At 44.1% G+C, this 17,735-nt stretch overlaps 1 pseudogene; it reads left to right on the forward strand.

The window, feature by feature from the left end:
- The first annotated feature begins 3,223 nt into the window (after window positions 1-3,223).
- Window positions 3,224-3,870, forward strand: LOC128062523 (claudin-6-like; annotated as a pseudogene).
- Window positions 3,871-17,735: the final 13,865 nt, after the last annotated feature.

Here is a 17,735-nt window from a genome sequence, read left to right on the forward strand (position 1 = left end):
TATGTTATGCTAGTGAGGTGACTCAAAGTGAACCCCTAGATAGCTTCAGAATGGTGGGCTGGGGACTTCCCTGGTAATTGAGTTGGTAAGACTTCATGCTCTCAATGCAAGGGGCCCCAGGTTCAATTCCTGGTCAGGGAACTAGATCCCACATGCTACAAATAAGACCTGGCCCAGCCTAAACAAATAAATATTGGAAAAAGAAAAAAAAAAGAATGGTGGGCTGATCCCCAGAAAGACCAATCACATTATTAGAGAATTGGAATTTTCCACCTCCAGAGAGGGGAGGGGTCTGGAGGCTGAGTTCAGTCAGGTGACCAGTGATTTCATTTATCTTGCCTTTAGTGATGAAATCTCAATAAGAACTCTGGCACTTAGGCTAGAGTGTGCCTGGAGCATGACACACCCTGACTCCACAGGGAGAAGGCACCAAAGCTGTGTGTTGTCCCTCAGGCTGCATCCTATGTGTCTCTTCATTTGGCCGTTCCTGGTCTCTATCCTTTACAATCAAGCAGTAGTTGTTAGCACTTTCCTGAGTTCTGTGGGTCATTCTGTGCTGTGCTGTGCTAAGTCCCTTCAGTCATGTCCAGCTCTTTGTAACCCTAGGGACTGTAGCCCGCCAGGCTCCTCTGTCCTTGGGATTCTCCAGGCAAGAATTCTGGAGTGGGATGCCATGCCCTCCTCCAAGGGATCTTCCCAACCCAAGGATAGAACCCATGTTTCCTGCGGCTCCTGAATTGCAGCCGGTTTCTTTACCACTGAGCCACTGGGGAAGCCTGCTTTCATTCTAGTGAAAAGCCTAAGAGAGTCACGGGAAACCCTAAATTTGAAGCCAATTGGTCAGAAGTCTGGTTAATCTGGGGACCCCTGAAGTGTGGCCAGTAATTGACATGAGTGCCATCTTGTTGAGGATTAGTAAGATCTGTTTTTCATGCACAGCAATTAACTTCTGACAACACATGTGTAGAGTTTCTCCTTACACTGACAACCAATCCTCCAACCCATTGGTCTTCACCTGGATATCCTGCAGTTTAATTCAAGACTCACACTAACTACCTGATCCCACAAGTTAAAAGGCTCAGTCCCACAACACTGCTCTTCCTCCCCCAGCTTCTGCTGCCAGTCACAAGCCCAGTTTGTCACCATGCTTCTGACCAACCAGCTATAAATTGAAGATTCCCACAATTCCCTCCTCGTATTTGATAATTTGCTATTTTGGCTCACAGAACTCAGAGAAACACTTTACTCAGTTTTCCTGCTGCTGCTGCTGCTGCTGCTAAGTCGCTTCAGTCGTGTCCGACTTAGTGACCCCTGGTTTCTCATAAAGGGTGTTATTAAGGATACAGTTAGTTGATCAGCCAGACTAAGAGGTACACAGGGCAAGGTCTGAATGGGTCCCAAGCACAGGAATGTCTGTCCCTGTGGAGTTCAAGTGTGGCACCTTCCTGAAGGTCATAGTTTAGAGGTTTTTATGGATGTGAGTTTGAGCAAACTCTGGAAGAGAGTGGAGGACGAAGGACACTGGAGTGCTGTAGTCCATGGAGTCGCAGAGAGTCAGACACAACAATGGAGGTTCAATTACACAGGCATGATTGATTAAATCATTATGGCCATTTGTGATAAGCTCAATATCCAGCCCCTCTCCCTTCTCTAGGAGGTGGGCAAAGGGTGAGACTAAGAATTCTAACGCTCTAATCACCTGGTTGGTTTACCTAGTAACCAGCTATCTAGGGACACACCAAGAGTCACCTCATTAGTATAAACTCAGGTGTGGTTGAAAGGAGCTTATATGAGCAACAAAGAATTCTCACCACTAACACTCAGGGGATTTTCCAAGGGTCTCAGAAGCTCTTAGGCCAGGAACTAGGACAAAGACCAAATATTTCTTATTTTATCACCGTGTCACAGGGACTGAGTCTGTTCATGTTTGGAGGCAGGGGCTACACCCAGCTGGGGGTGAAACAGAACAGTGAAGGTGTAAGACCGCCCAGCCCACGGTGAGAGGGCTCTTCACTGCAGTGGCCTCTCTTGTGGAGCACAGGCTGGAGGGTGCTCAGGCTTCAGCAGCTGCCGCGCAAGGGCTCAGCGGTTGTTTCAGGGCTCTAGAGCACAGGCTTAATAGTTGTGGCTCATGGACCTAGTTGCGCTGAGGCATGTGGGATCTTGCTAGACCAGGGATCAAACCCATCTCTCTTGCGTCGGCAGGCAGATTCTTCACCACTGAGCCACCAGGGAAGCCCAGGTTTCGGAAGTTTGAAACAGATTTTCCCATAGCAGCTGTATTACACTGGCAATTCCAATCTCAAATGGATCTGTGAAATGTTATTCAATTTATAACAAAGCTATCCCCTAATCCTATGAACTAAACAGAATCCTTTCAACAAAACTTGATTTTCACTAAGTCAACCAGAGTTGGGTTTTGTCTTGTCATTAATAATTTTGTCTGATTAAAAAAAAAAAAACACTATAAGAACCTGAATCCTTGAGAATGTATCTCCTTTTCTCCCTTGCCCCACCCCCACACACATATCCTATAGCCACAGGAACAGAAAGGGAATCATTTTTTTCTCTCCTTGAAGCTGCTTTTTTGACCAAGAGACTTCTAGGAAACTAACTTACATATAGGAATCTTCATGCTGTGTAATTACAAGGATGACTAATACTGTTTTCAGCAATAAAAAATAAATGGACTTGGGACTTCCCCGGTGATCCGGTGGCTAAGACTCCCTACTTCCAAAGCAGAGGGCCCAGGTTCCATCCCTGATTGGGGAACTAGATCCCACATGCCTCAGCTGAGAGCTCATATGCTGCAGCTAAAGACCCCGCACGCAGCTATGAAGATGCCCCTCGAGCCGCAACTAAGACCCAGTGCAGTCAAATAAACACATGGACTGTGCTGTGCTAAGTTGCTTCAGCCATGTCCGATTCTTTGGGACTCCATGGACTTTTTAGCCTGCCCAGGCTCCTCTGTCCAAAGGATTCTCCAGGCAAGAGTACTAGAGTGGGTTGCCATGCCCTCCTCCAGGGGATCTTCCCAACCCAGGGATCAAATCTGTGTCTCTTATGTTTCCAAAGAACTTTGGCAGGCAAGTTCCTTATCACTGGTGCCACCTGGGAAGCCCAAACAAATACACAAATAAAAATAAATATTGAAAGAAAAAAAATAGACGCAGCCAGCTACTCCAAATCTCTGTGGACTCCTTTGCTGCTCCTCAGCCTCACCATGGCCTCCTCTGGTTTGCAAATACTGGAGATCATCCTGATGCTGCTTGGCTGGGTAAATGTTGTCATGTCCTGCACCCAACCCCTGTGGAAGGTAAACGTTTTCATCAGCAATGGCATTGTGGTGGCCCAGGTGGTGTGGGAGGGGCTTTGGATGTTCTGCGTGGATGCAGTGCGAGGTATACAACTTGCTGCTGGCGCTGCCCCAGGACCTGCAGGCTATCCAAACCCTCTGCATCATTTCTCTACCTGTGGTCCTGCTCGGCCTGCTGGTCTACCTCGTGGGACCCAAGTGCACCCCCTGCATGGAGGACAAGAATTCCAAGGCTTGTCTGGTGCTCATCTTCCAGATCATCTTTGTCATCTCAGCGGTCCTGACCCTGATCACCGGGTGCTGGACAGCCCACACCATCATCTGGAACTTCTACAATGCCCTAGTGTCTGAGGCCCAAAAGCGGGAGCTGCGGACTTCCATCTACCTGGACTAGGTGACTTCTGGCCTATTGTTGCTGAGTTGGGGGCCACTGTCCTGCACCTGCTCTCCTGGGGTAGGGGGTCCTAGGGCTCCAGTCATTATATGGCCTGATACTCACCATCAGCCCACACATTTGGGGTTCTTCCACGTGCCCCACTAAGAATTACATCTAATTCGAGTAGGGAAGTGGGGGTTCCTTTGACAGTGGAGCCCAAACCTTTGAGCTGGAGTCAAGGAGATGGTGATCCATGACAATTTTGGGGCTGTTTTTGCTTTTTATTGAGGGTGGGAGGGCAGTGGTTACTCCATTTGATAATCCACGTGGGCTCTGTTACTGGCGTTTCTCAGCTTTGAATGATGGAGCTAAAAAGGTGATGCTTCTGAGTTTCTGTATCACTCTCCACCCTGGACAACCCTATCTTACAGGCCAGCCTGGAGCTTCAGGCCCCATGTGAAGGGTGCTTGCTGTCCAGGTGCTCTCATCCCGTCCCCTGCTGATGCTGGCAGCAGGGCCTCCTTAGGTGTGTGTCATCGCAGCAGTCCTGACCCTGATCACCGGGTGCTGGACAGCCCACACCATCATCTGGAACTTCTACAATGCCCTAGTGTCTGAGGCCCAAAAGCGGGAGCTGGGGGCTTCCATCTACCCTCCTTAGGTGTGACACACACGCCTTCCCTTACTGGTCAAGCCTCTGGAACCCCCAGGGGCTCTTGAGCCTCAGAGAGCCTCCAGAAGGGCAGGTGACAAGTTACTGAAGACCCGCCCGCAGCCGTGTCCTCTGATCTCTGGCTCCTGCACCCTGAGTCATGGCCCCCTGTACTAGCCCCTAACTCTCCTGTGCCCAGCCCCTCTGTACGTCTGCCCTGTCCTGCCCACACTCACCAGTTTTACTGAATAAAGCATGTTTCGTTAAGTTAAAAAGAAAAAAAAAATAGATGGACTTCCGTGGTAGTCCAGTGCTTAAGACTCTGCCTTCCACTGCGAGGGCGTATAGGTTCCATCCTTGGTTGGGGAACTAAGATCTCGCATTCTACACAACTTTAACTTCTTACAAATGGGTTACTTTTATAAGCACACACACACACACAAAGAATCAAAATTTCTCCCTCTTCTCCCGATCTGCACAAAATGTATTGATGAGAGAATCCTAAGTCAGACTTTTATACTTGCTGACTGCTTTGTATGCCTTGTTGGTTGAGTAATCTGGCATAATATAGTTTTCTTTTTTACCCTATTTTTCAGTTTTATTGAAGCATAATTTACAAACCCAGCAGCCATTTTAAGTGCACAGTGCAGTTTTGACATCTGTAACTATGACTACAATCAAGATGGAGTTCCGATCATTCTTCTCCGTCTACACTGCTCACCCAGACCCTGGCAGCCCATGTGATGCTTTGTATACTTCAGAGTGAAATTCCATAGAAGTAGAATCACACAGTATGTCCACTTCTGTGTCCAGTCTCTTTCCCTCAGCATAGTGTTTTTTGATGTTCACGTATGCTATTGATCATATCAATAATATATTCCCTTTCATTGCCTAGTAGCTTTCCATTGAGCTTCTCCTGTGACTCAGTTAGTAAAAACTCCACCAGCAATGTGGAAGACCTGGATTTGATCTCTGGGTTGGGATGATCTCCTAGAAGAGGGCATGCCAACCCACTCCAGTATTCTTGCCTGGAGAATCCCCATGGAGAGGACCCTGATGGGGTGCAGTCCATGGGGTCACAAATAATCGGACATGACTGAGCAACTCAGCACAGCACTAGCTTTTCATTATATGGATATACCACAATTTGTGTTGATAGAATTGATTCCAGTTTTTCATTAATAAAGATAAAGCTGCTAGAAACATTCTGTACAAACCTTTTGGGAGGACCTATGTTGTTTTTTATAAATTTTTTTAATATTTACTTATTTGGCCACATAGTGTCTTTAGTTGTGGCATGTGGGATCTTAGTTCCCCAACCAGGGATGGAACCCCAACCACTTCCTTCATTGGGAGCTCAGAGTCTTAGCTAATGGATCATCAGGAAAGTCCAGGACATAGCTTCTTATTTCTCTTGGATTAATACTAAGAAGTGGAACTGTTGGATCATATGGTAAGTTTATGTTTTAATTTTACAAGAAGCTGCCAAACTGTTTTCCCAAAATGACTGTACCATTTAACATTCCCCCCAGCAGAGTATGAGAGTTCCAGTTGTTCCACATACGCACCAACTTGATATAATTATGCTTTGAATAAATAAACAAAAGAATAGCACGCTCCTATCTCCTGGGAACAACTCACTTTCTTCCCCTGCATGGGTGACCCAGAAGTTCCTCTGAATTCAGAGTTTAAAATGGGAGGCATCATCCAGGGTACCAAGGAATAAAATAGAAATAATGACAAGCTCCAAGTTCACCCAACTCCCAGGGGTGTCTTACTTTTACTGGCCTGTGTCCAGCAGCAGAAATTTAAAAAAGTTTATCCAACATTTTATTGCTAACCAAAAGAGGCAGGTAGCGTGGGGTGATTTACAACAACAGCAGAAAGGGTTTAGGTGAGACTTGTTTACTAGGCAACAATCCGTAAAAGACGGTTAGATGCAGTTCCCCTTCAGTTCAGTTCAATCACTCAGTCATGTCTGACTCTTTGCGACCCCATGGACTGCAGCCACGCCAGGCTTCCCTGTCCATCACAAAGTCCTGGAGCCTTGTTTACTAGGAGACAATCTGTAAAAGAGGATTAGATGCAGTTCCCCTTAGGCAGTATTTCTCTAACTACAGTTTAAGAAACTTCCTCCCACCACCTCCCACCCACTTGTGCCAGGATCATTTGGGGGCTTGTTGAAGAATTGCAATATTTGATGCCAGACTACCCCTCATCTCTCATACGTGCAAACGCCACTCGGCTTTATAGATGCTGAATTTTGGGGAACAGGACCTGAACTTTTCCCTTCCTGGTTCAGGCAGATGCAGCACTGACCGGAGTGGAATTTTGTTAAAGCCCTCGGGATAGGTATTGCCTTGCTGGTCCTGGCTCTGCCAAACTCAAACTGTTGGATCACATGGTAAGTCTATGTTTTAATTTTACAGGAAACTACCAAACTGTTTTCCCAAAGTGATTGTACCAGAATGGGGAGGTGGAGGTCCCTCCCTTCTAGCTAAAGCTGTCTGAGAAGCCAGAATGGACTTCCCCCACCCAAGCACTTGCCTGACTTTCCCAGTTCACAAACACTGTCCGCCTCCCCCATCCTCTACCCTTCTCAGCCTCAGCCCCAGCTCAGGGTTAGGGCTTTTTCGAGCAGAATGAAGCTTTTCCTTGTGTCTTCAGCAGGCACCCTCGCTCTTCCCTTCCTTGCACATGCACTTGGCAGTAGCTGTCTGGAGTCACATATTCCTGGCCTGGTGCCTCACCCAGACTCTGACACATAGAAGGTGCTCAATTCATACTTGCAGGATTACAGCAAGGTGTTCCTGATGGTCATCTCTGATCTGTAGAAGTTGCTGATTTTCTTTATGAGCTGCTTCATATGAAATGTTATAGTTTTATTTTTGTTTGGCCAAAATCATATTTGTTTTCATTGAGTTGAATTCCGCTTTATTCTCAGCCATTGCATTTTCCCTTCCCTCAGGTCTTCCCCAGCTTCATCCATTTTCAGGTACCTGCTCCCACCTGCCTGCATGCTTAGTCTCTCTGATGCTTTTTCAGATACACTGAAGGGCAACTCTGCCACTGAGCAAGTCCCCGGACAACGGGGGACTATCTTAGCTAGTTTTTCTTTTTCTTTTTCTTTTTTTGCCACACAGCACAGCATGTGGGATCTTAGTTCCCTAGGGATCAAACCTGTGCCCACTGCAGTAGAGAAAATGGAGTCTTAACCTCCGGAATGCCAAGGAAGTCCCTCTGTTTGTTTTTCTTGAAGTATAATTGATTTACAATGTTGTGCCAATCTCTGCTGTATAGCAAAGCGACTCAGTTATACATATATATACATTCTTTTCATTATGGTTTATCCCAGGAGATTGGATAGAGTTCTCTGTGCTATGCAATAGAAACTTTTTGTCAATGGGACAATAGAGTTTTGATTTGTTTTAATTTGTATTGAGACAAATGACACAATAAAGTGCAGAAATCTTAAGGGTATAGTGCAGTGAATTTTTCATAACAGCTCTCCTGGGATATAATTCATATATTAATACAATTCACTCAATTAAACTTTTAGTGGTGTTTAGCATATTCACAGAGTTGTGCAACCATCACCACAATTAATTTTAGAATATTTTTGCTACCTCGAAAGGAACTTTTGAGCTCATGAGTTGTCACTCTCTATTTCTCCCTTTTCTCCACTCTGGGCCTGGAAATCACTACTCTGTGCTGGACATTCATAGGAATGGAATCGGACAATATGTACATTGTTGTGACTGGCTTCTTTCACTTAGCATGATGTTTTTAAGATTTATTTATGTTGTAGCCTGGGTCAATGCTTCATTTTTTTTTTCCTGCTGAATGATATTCTTTTATGATGGATATACCAATTCTGTTTTCCAATTGTCGGTCGATGGACGTGTGGGTTTGTTATGACCTGAATTATGTCCTTCAAAAATTAGGGAACTATACTCAAGAACCTATTAACAATGTATAATGTAATAACATATAAAGAATTTTAGAAAGAACACATTCACTAGTGGCTCAGTGATAAAGAATCCACTTGCCGATACAGGAGATGTAGATTTGATCCCTGGGACAGAAGATCCCCTGGGGAAGGAAATGGCAACCCACTCCAGTATCCTTGCCTGTAGAATCCCATGGCCAGAGGAGCCTGGGGGGCTACAGTCCGTGGGGTCTCTAAAGAGTCAGACATGAACGAGCGACTGAACAACAATGAATACACATGTGTATATACATATATATCTATAACTGAATCACTTTGCTGTACACCGGAAACTAACACAACACTGTAAGTCATCTGTATTTCAATAAAATAAAAAATAAAATATTCACATGTTGAAGTCCTAATTTCAAGCACTTAAAAATGTGACTGTATTTGAAGACAGGGTCTTTAAAGAGGTAATTAAGTAAAATGAGGATGGGCCCTAATCCAACTGACTGGTTTCCTTAGAATAGGAGGAAATAGGGACACAGACACACAGAGAGAAAACTATGTTAGAATACAGGGAGGAAACAGTCAAGTAGAAGCCAGTGAGAGAGGCCTCAGAAGAAACCAACTCTGTTGACACTTTGATCTCTGTCTTCTAGCCTTCAGAATGATGAGAAAATAAATTTCTATTTAAGGCACATAGTCTATGGTACTTTGCTCCAGCAGCCCTGAAAGTGAAAGTGTTAGTCACTGAGTCGTGTCAAACTCTTTGCCACCCTACAGACTATAACCTGCCAGGCTCCTCTGTCCATGGAATTCTCCAGGCAAGAATACTGGAGTGGGGAGCCATGCCCTCCTCCAGGGGATCTTTCCCACGCAGGGATTGAAGCCAGGTCTCCCGCATTGCAGGCAGATTCTTTACTGTCTGAGCCACCAGGGAGCACCTAGCAAACGAATAAAGGATTGTCTCCACCTGTTGGCTACAACGAATAACGCTGCTATGAACAACGTTTGGGATTTTGCTTTGTTTTGTTTTTTGTTCTTGGCCATGCCACATGGCATGTGGGATCTTAGTTCCCCAATCAGGGATGAAACCTACACCCTCTGCAGTGGAGGAGCAGAGTCTTAACCACTGGAACCACCAGGGAAGTCCCTGAATATTTGTATACAGGTTTTTGGTGTAGACATATGTTCTCATTTTGCTAGGAGAAATTCTACCTAGAAGGGGAGTTTACACGATGAATTTTTACATATGTTTACATGCCTGTTACCACCACCTAGATCAAGAAATAGAATATTTCCAGCTCCAGTGGGTTCTTTTAGGCTCTTTCCCTATTTAACCCTATTCCCTATTCCTACAGGATAACCAGTCTTCTGACTTCTATCATTGTTTTGTGTTCTCACCACAAAAAAGAAATAATAATTGTGTGAGATGATAGAGGTATTAGCAATTGCTAAGGTGGTAATCATATTGCAATATATGAATGCATCAAATTAACATGTTTTATACCTTAAATTTATACAATATTTTATGTCAATTATAGCTCAAACAGACAAATAAATAAAGAAGTTTTACCTGTTCCTGTATATCATGTAAATAACTTATTATATACTCTTCAGTGTCTGACTTATTTCATGCAATATTTGATTTTATATTTCATATTTCATGCAATATATTCACTCATGTTCTCACATATAGCCTTAGTTTGTTCATTATCATTTCTGCATAGCATCCCAAATAAATTTTGAGCATATCACAATTTATTAACCCATTCTACAGTTGATGAACATTTGGTTTGCTTCTATTTTGTTGAAGAATGAATTTCTAGTTCTTTGATTAGATATGACATTAATTTCAGTTAGATGTGCACTCAAGCATGGAATTCCTGGGCAAGCCTGTAGGGTTTGCATTTATCGGTTATATGAGTTCCAGCCATCCATGTATTCATAAATATCTCCACTTCTCATGAGTTGGTGATTCTCAAGTATTTATGGTTAGCCTTTGCTTCCCCACCCCCCCAACTAACCTCTTAATTTCCACCAATGAGTTTTGGGTTCTTTCTTCTTCTATCTCTCAATGATCCCAGGAGCTGGCCCATTAGTTGGTCACCTTATGATTACCTGGAGGTACTTAGACAATTGACAAGCTGGGAAGGGGAAATAAGGCCTTTGGCAGGGAGTAAAGGGGGAGGTTGCCATTTGGAATGACTTTTTTCCCCTTTGGCCATGCCACGGGGCTTGTGGGATCTTAGTTCCCTGACCAGGGATTGAACCTGGGCCCTCGGCAGTGAAAGCCGAGGGTCTTAACCACTGGATTACCAGGGAATTCCCAGGAGGTTGCTATTAGGGAGTCATCCTAGTGTCTGCTACAGAAAGTGCACTCATACACACCAACCCTGTCAGTGAAGGTAGAACTTTCAGGGTAGTCTTTAAAAAATCGTTTTTGTTTGATATTTTCCACATACTCACAGGTATATCCATCTATTACGGAAGAAACACTTGTGACAGCACTGGTAGAAAATAGTCTCCTAGTCAAGGCGCCAGGCCGTGAAACACGCTATTGGTATGCCCTTCAGGCTCCGAAATGTTTACATTATTCTGCCAATTCTGAAGCAGGTGGCTAGGAAACTCAGCTGACTTCTGGGGGCTCATTCATACTCATAAGGAGAATGGAGATTGGACCTGAGTCCCCAGGGCATGCTGGAAAATCGTCCAGAGCTCCTGGTTACTAGGCAGAGTTCCCAGAAGCTGCTGCTTTCTGCCCCCTGGCTTCCTCATCCCTTAGATGCTTGCACAGAGCCCTTCTAGATCCAGAGAAGGAGACACCAGGCTCACTTGCGTCATAACCTGATTTTCCAGAAAACTCACAGCTGTCTTGGCCCCATGCTGCCGAAGAAAGTACTTCCTGTTTCCCAGGGGGAAGAACCTTAGTGCAGTCATTGTTTTCCTAAGGGTGGTTTGCTGGCTGGCAGAAGTAGTGTCATGGGGGGGTGGGGGGGTGGGGAGGATTGCTCGTTAAGATGCATTTTCAGGCCCACTTCACACCTACTAGATAAATAGGTAAACATTTCTGCGGCAGAGTCCCAGAATGTTCATTTTAGAAGTTGGTGGGTTCATTTTAGAATTTTAGAAGATTCTTGTGTACAATGAACTTGGAGAACCAAGTTCAATTACAGGAAAATTAACAACATAGATACATTCTTGAAACTATATCCAGTCCCAAGCACCTGCTCCCACCAGCTTGAAGAGCTTGCAGTTGTACCCACCTTCTCTTGTCCCTGCTAGGACTTTGAAAGCAGTTTCTGTCTGCTGTGACTTGTCAGGCTTTCCTTATCCTTCAAGACTTGGCTTTGATCTCACATATTACAACAAGCCTTTTAAGAACTCTGGGTAAGGTACCCCTCCTCTGGCCCCCACTGCCTCCTGTGATCACCAATCAGAGCCCCTAGAGAGCTACAGTATTGTTACCTGAGGAGGTGTCTGTCTATCCTCTCAAACTGAACCAGCTGCTCCAAGTCTGGGCTGACATTTTTTCATGGGCATGTCTGGCACCTAGCATATATAGTGCCCAGTAGCCACTATATAAATATTGAATAAAGGGAAGAATTATCTATTATAATTTGTGCTTTTTTGTGCTTATTTTAAAAAAACCTTGCTTACCCCATGTAACAAAGATATTCTTCTATGTTTTCTTCCAGAAGTCTTATTGTTTTACTTTTTACATTTCAGTCTGTGACCCATCTTGAATTAATATTTCTGTATGGTCTGAGGTTGGGGTAAAGGGCTTTTTGTTTCTTTGCCACACTTGGGCGTGAGGGATCTTAGTTCCCCAACCAGGAATTGAACCCTAGCACCCTGCAGTGGAAACACAGAGTCCCAGCACTGGACTGCCAGGAAAGTCCCACAGGTTTTTTGTTTGTTTGCTTTTAAGGCATAGCCTGTTGCTCCATTTACTGGGGAGCGGGGACTTCACTCTTCCACTGAACTGGACTTGGGCCTTTGTCATAAATCCAAGGACATGTATCTGGACTCTCTATCCTACTCATCTATTTGTCGGTCTTAGGCCAATAGCACACTGTCTTAATGACTGCGGCTTTATGGTATGTCTTGAAATCTCATCATGTAAGTCCTGCTACTCTGTTCCTCTTTTTTGAGATTTATTTGGCCACTATAGGTCTTTTGCATATAGATTTTAGAATCAGTTTGTGAGTTTTAATCTCTTATCCTTTATGCTTTATCTTCACCAGAGACCTGACCACACAGCAGCACTACTTCCTAGAAGCTCCTTTTTCCTAAATCAAAGACTGCCTTCTTGGCAGCTAGCAGCCATTTGCAGCTGACAAGGCTCTTCCCAGAGTTCAGCAACCCAGAGGCTGTATAGATCAAGTTCAGACTCAGAACACAGCTTCCAGTCAGCTCCGCAGAGCCCTTATTTGTGGCCCCAGCATTGACCTGCCCTTGAAAGGATCCTGCAGATGTCCTGTAACTAGACAGAAATGCATATGGAAATGTAATATATGATAAAGATGGCATTGTGTGCTTTGTGAAAAAGATGGATTATTCAAAAAAGAATATATTTGAATCAGTTCTAATGAGGTGGATGAAACTGGAGCCGATTACACAGAGTGAAGTAAGCCAGAAAGAAAAACACCAATACAGTATACTAACGCATATATATGGAATTTAGAAAGATGGTAACGATAACCCTGTATGCGAGACAGCAAAAGAGACACAGATGTATAGAACAGTCTTTGGGACTCTGTGGGAGAGCGAGAGGGTGGGATGATTTGGGAGAATGGCATTGAAACATGTATAATATCGTATAAGAAACAAATCGCCAGTCGAGGTTCAATGCAGGGTGCAGGATGCTCGGGGCTGGTGCACTGGGATGACCTGGAGGGATGGTGTTGGGGGGCAGGTGGGAGGGGGTTTTGGGATCGGGAACACGTGTACACTCGTGGCGGATTCATGACGATGTGTGGCAAAACCAATACAATATTGTAAAGCAAATAATAATAATAAATCAACAAAAAGATGGATTATTCAATAAATAGGGTTTGGAGCAACAGGAAAGGATAAAATTGGAACCCTACCTCATTATTCATGCTGAGTAAAATTCCAAACAGGTAAAAGGTTTAAATGTTAAAAACAAAACCATAAGATTACTAGAACTCCTAAAGCAATTGAAAAATAATACAGCAGTGGGGAAAAGGCTGCAAAAAAACAAAACACTTCTTCACGGCAAACCACCCCCTCCCCATATCCCAGAAGTTAAAGTGAAAACAAAAGGCCTTCCCTGGTGGCTCAGTGGTAAAGGATTTTCCTGCCAGTGTAGGAAACATAGGTTCTGTCCCTATGTAGGTTCTGTCCCTACCCACATGTTGTCAGGCAACTAAACCCCCTACGTCACAACTATTGAGCCCATGCTGTAGAGCCCTGGAGCTGCAACTGCTGAAGCCACGTGCTGAAGCCCACACACCCGAGTCCATGCTCTGTGGGAGAAGCCACTGCAATGAGAAGCCCATACACAGCAACTAGAAAGTCACCCCTCGCTCACCACAACTAAACAAAATCTCACGAGCAACAAAGACCCAGCACAGCCAAAAGTAAATACACTAAAAACAAATTATTTTGAAACAAATAAAGTTATTAAAAGAATATGAAAACGTAGAAGGAAGGATACTGGCCAATAGCAGAATGCTGCTTGTCTCTGAGGCAGGGAGATGGGGAGATAAAGAAATGTACCTACAATATCAAGTCTATGCTTGTTAAAGGTAACATTTGTCAGACCTGTGTGATATGTATACATGATTATTATTCTCTCTAGCTTTAGATTTTGAAACATTTCATTATTTTTAAAGTTAGGAAGTATAGTTTATAGAGGAATATTATTAAGAGGATGTCAGTGTTCTCAACTTAAACTATATTAATGGCTGCACAACTTGGTAAAATGTAGTAAAACAGCATTGAATTGCGTTTTCGAAATGAGGGAATTTTGTAGTGTATAACTAATACCTCAATAAAAAGTTGAGCATAAATATTGCAAAGATATAAGGAATCCCTGGAGGCTCAGTGGCTGGGACTCAGTGCCTTCACTACTGGGGCCCGGGCTCAATCCCTGGTCGGGGAGTTAAGACCCTGCTGTAGCCACGCGTTCCGGGAAACAAACTCACTCAGAAGGACAACGCAGATAGTGGAGTGCAGTTTATTACACCGCCGGGCCCAGGGCAGAGTCTCCTCTTAGCCAAGGACCCTGACCAGCATTTGTGAAAATCTTTTATACCCCATGAGTACATGTCTGAACCCACCACCCCAAATTCCTTGAGACTTACATAAACCAAGGAAAATGCAATCCCAATAACCCCAGCGTTCACGTGCTGTGTGCTCATGTGCTCAAACAGTCAAACAATTAGCCAATAATCAATAAATCCGAGGTTACACTCCGACAGATACAGAAAAATTTATGGCCTGTCTGGAGGAAGGGGTGATGGTGTATGTTTTCTCTTAGGCGATGAGTAACCTAGATACGACCTTCAAGGCTCCCCTGTCTGGAGGGGGGCTTATCCTTGTGTTGTTGTTTTCATAGGCACTAAACACAGAGTTCAGAGTCCATTGGAAAGGTGGCTGAGCATGATCAGCATGAACAGGCCTAGGATGGAGTCCAGGCCCTATGAATTCCTTCTTCAATCCCACAAGCCTTGTGGGCAAAAAAGAAAAAATGTTTACAAAGATAACTGGGCTGCATGCGGCCTCTTACTTACACAACTAGGGATTGAACTCACATCTCCTGGAAATTGGGAATGCAGAATCTTAACCACTGGACCACCAGGAAATGTCCTCTGTTTTATTTTGTAAATGTCCTCTGTTTTATTTTTAATTTTTTACAATTAAATTGAGATCTATCCCTTCTAATTTGAAAGAGGCCTGGGCAATTTAGCATTCATATGCCACCTGGTGGACTGAATTGGAAGTGCTAGAGTGAACAAAGGCTGCACCTCTGGGACTGAAAGCTGAAAGGGGCTCTCAGACCACTCTCTCTTTTTCTGTTGGGAAAAATGAGGCCGAGGAGTATATCTTAAGTTATTGGCCAAAACAAGACCATAACCCTCAACTCTTAACTCTTGGTTCTGTATTTTTCTGCCTTCATCTCTGTCTACTTTTAATTCTGTGCCTATTGGTATTTTTGTCCTTTATACTAAGCATTGAAGCGACTTAGCAGCAACAGCAGCATACTAAGCATTGCAGGAAATTCCAAGATATTCCTCGTGTGCCACAACTACTGAGCCAGTGAGCCACAGTTAAGTAAGCCCACGCGCCTAGAGCTTGTGCTCCACCAGAGAAGTCACTGCAATGAGAAGCCCTCGCATTGCAGCTTGAGAGTAGCTCCCACTTTCCACAATCAGAGGAAGACCTAGTGCAGCAATGAAGACCCAGTGCAGCCAAAAATAAAAATAAATACATTTTAAAAAGGTCGAGAAATCCATTAAAAATATGAACTGTGTCACTGTTCTGTTTATTCTGTGGAGGATAAGGATTAGGCATTGGATCAAGGTGGAAAAGAAAAGCAAAGGAAAATAAGAAAAGTTATCCAGTGGAGATGCTCACAACCACTACATCCAAGCAACGCACAGCCCCGCCCTGTGTCTACCAGCACGCCCCAGCTACCAGCACAACACACTGGTGTGCCTCACGGCTCCTGAGCGAGAGGGTTTCCTACCAGATCAAATCTGCCACCGAATAGGATAAGAACGAAGGGCTTAGCCCCCTGTTCTAAGTCAATATAATGGAAACCACCATTGAATGAACATCTGTTGTATACCAAGTATTTTCCCATAACATCAACTCTAAGGTACAGAGAGAAGGATAGGCTTTTGGCTCCCTTGGGGGGCATCTCATTTGATACCTGAAATTATTTAGGCCAAAGTGTGTGAAAGCTGCCGCTCAGGGAGCAGGTAAGGACAGGCCTAGACCCAGGTGACTGCTTCAGGCTTAGGCTTTTGAGGACAAGGAGTAAGAAAAAGAAAAGAAAAAGGCTAATTCATCCTGCTTGTATGCCAAACAGGCTTTCAGGGTGGAGGGAGACATATTCTACGCAGCATGGTGACTCAAGGATCTAAAGCCCTCTCTTAGGTGGGTCCATTAGACTCCAGCCCTGCCAAGTTCAGGTAGCAGGGCGCCAAGCATCAGCATTCCTCTTGGGCCAGGCCAACAAAGGTAGTCTAATAACACAGCTGAGTAACCACAGTCCTGGTCAGGAGCCTCCCTTTTAAGGTGCGGCGCTTTTCCATTCTGGGAAATTCTTGAAACTCAGGTAACTCAACAGCTCTCTCATTTGTGTCACAGGTGAACCCCAGGTCTCCTCCCTTCTCCCCCTCTCCAAGCCCAAGTCCAGCCCAGTCCCACCTGGCCGCAGCACCTAAGAGCAAGCCTGGGATCAGCTTACTGGAGGCTCCTGACCTTCATTCTTGCTGGTTAACATGATTTGGGAAACATGGAGTTCTCCCTGGGATAGGGTTTAGCAAATAAATGTGTAGAACCCCTGTGCACCTGAAACTGATACAATCTTGTAAATCAAGTATTAAAAACTCTAAGTCACCTGGCTAAATATGAATTTCAGATAAACAGTGAATATCATTTTAGTGTAAGGATGCCCCAAATATTGTACCATATTTGACCTGACAACTCTACCCTGGAGGTATCTGTTTATTCATTTATCCTGAGCATATTCTAGAATAGCAATTGGCAAATGTCTTCTGCAAAGGGTCAGATAGTAAAGTTATTTTAAGCTTCTGGGCCACAAGGTCTCTGTTGCAACTACTCAATTCTTCTGTCGTAGCACAAAAGCAACCACAGACAATGCATAAATGAATAGTTGGGTTCAATAAAATTTTACTTATAGACACTGACCTTTGAACTTTATATAACTTTCACATTGTGAAATATTCTCCTTTTATTTTTCCCCAACCATTAAAAAATGTGAAAATCATTCTTGGCTCACAAACTGTACAAAAACAGTAGTAAGGTAGATTTGGCCTATGGGTCATAATTTGCCCGCTTCTGATCTAAAAAAGGATAAAACTTTTGTCTGAATCCAAATCACAAGAGGATTTGTAAAGATACAAATCGCCGACCCTACTCCCAGAGCATTTGATCCAGTATGTCTGGAGCAGTGCCTAATAATGTTTCTAAGTTCCCAGGTGATGCTCAAACCCATGTCCTCTGGAGTGGAATGGCCAGGGAGGTCCCCATCTAGTGTATTTTAAACTCTCCTCAGCTTTAGGAACTATTTTCTATGAGGATCACAGATCATATCTTCATTTGAGGGACTCTCTCTCCCCAAGCATCCCCATTCTCAATAAGAATTTTTCTGTGTAATTGCTTCTGGAATTTTCTCTTTTAGCTAGAACTCAGGACAGAATTGGGATGAGAGTTTCTAGTGCATTTGGTTTTTAAAAAG

This window comes from Budorcas taxicolor, chromosome 17 (genome assembly GCF_023091745.1).
Source record: "Budorcas taxicolor isolate Tak-1 chromosome 17, Takin1.1, whole genome shotgun sequence".
Lineage (NCBI taxonomy): Eukaryota > Metazoa > Chordata > Mammalia > Artiodactyla > Bovidae > Budorcas > Budorcas taxicolor.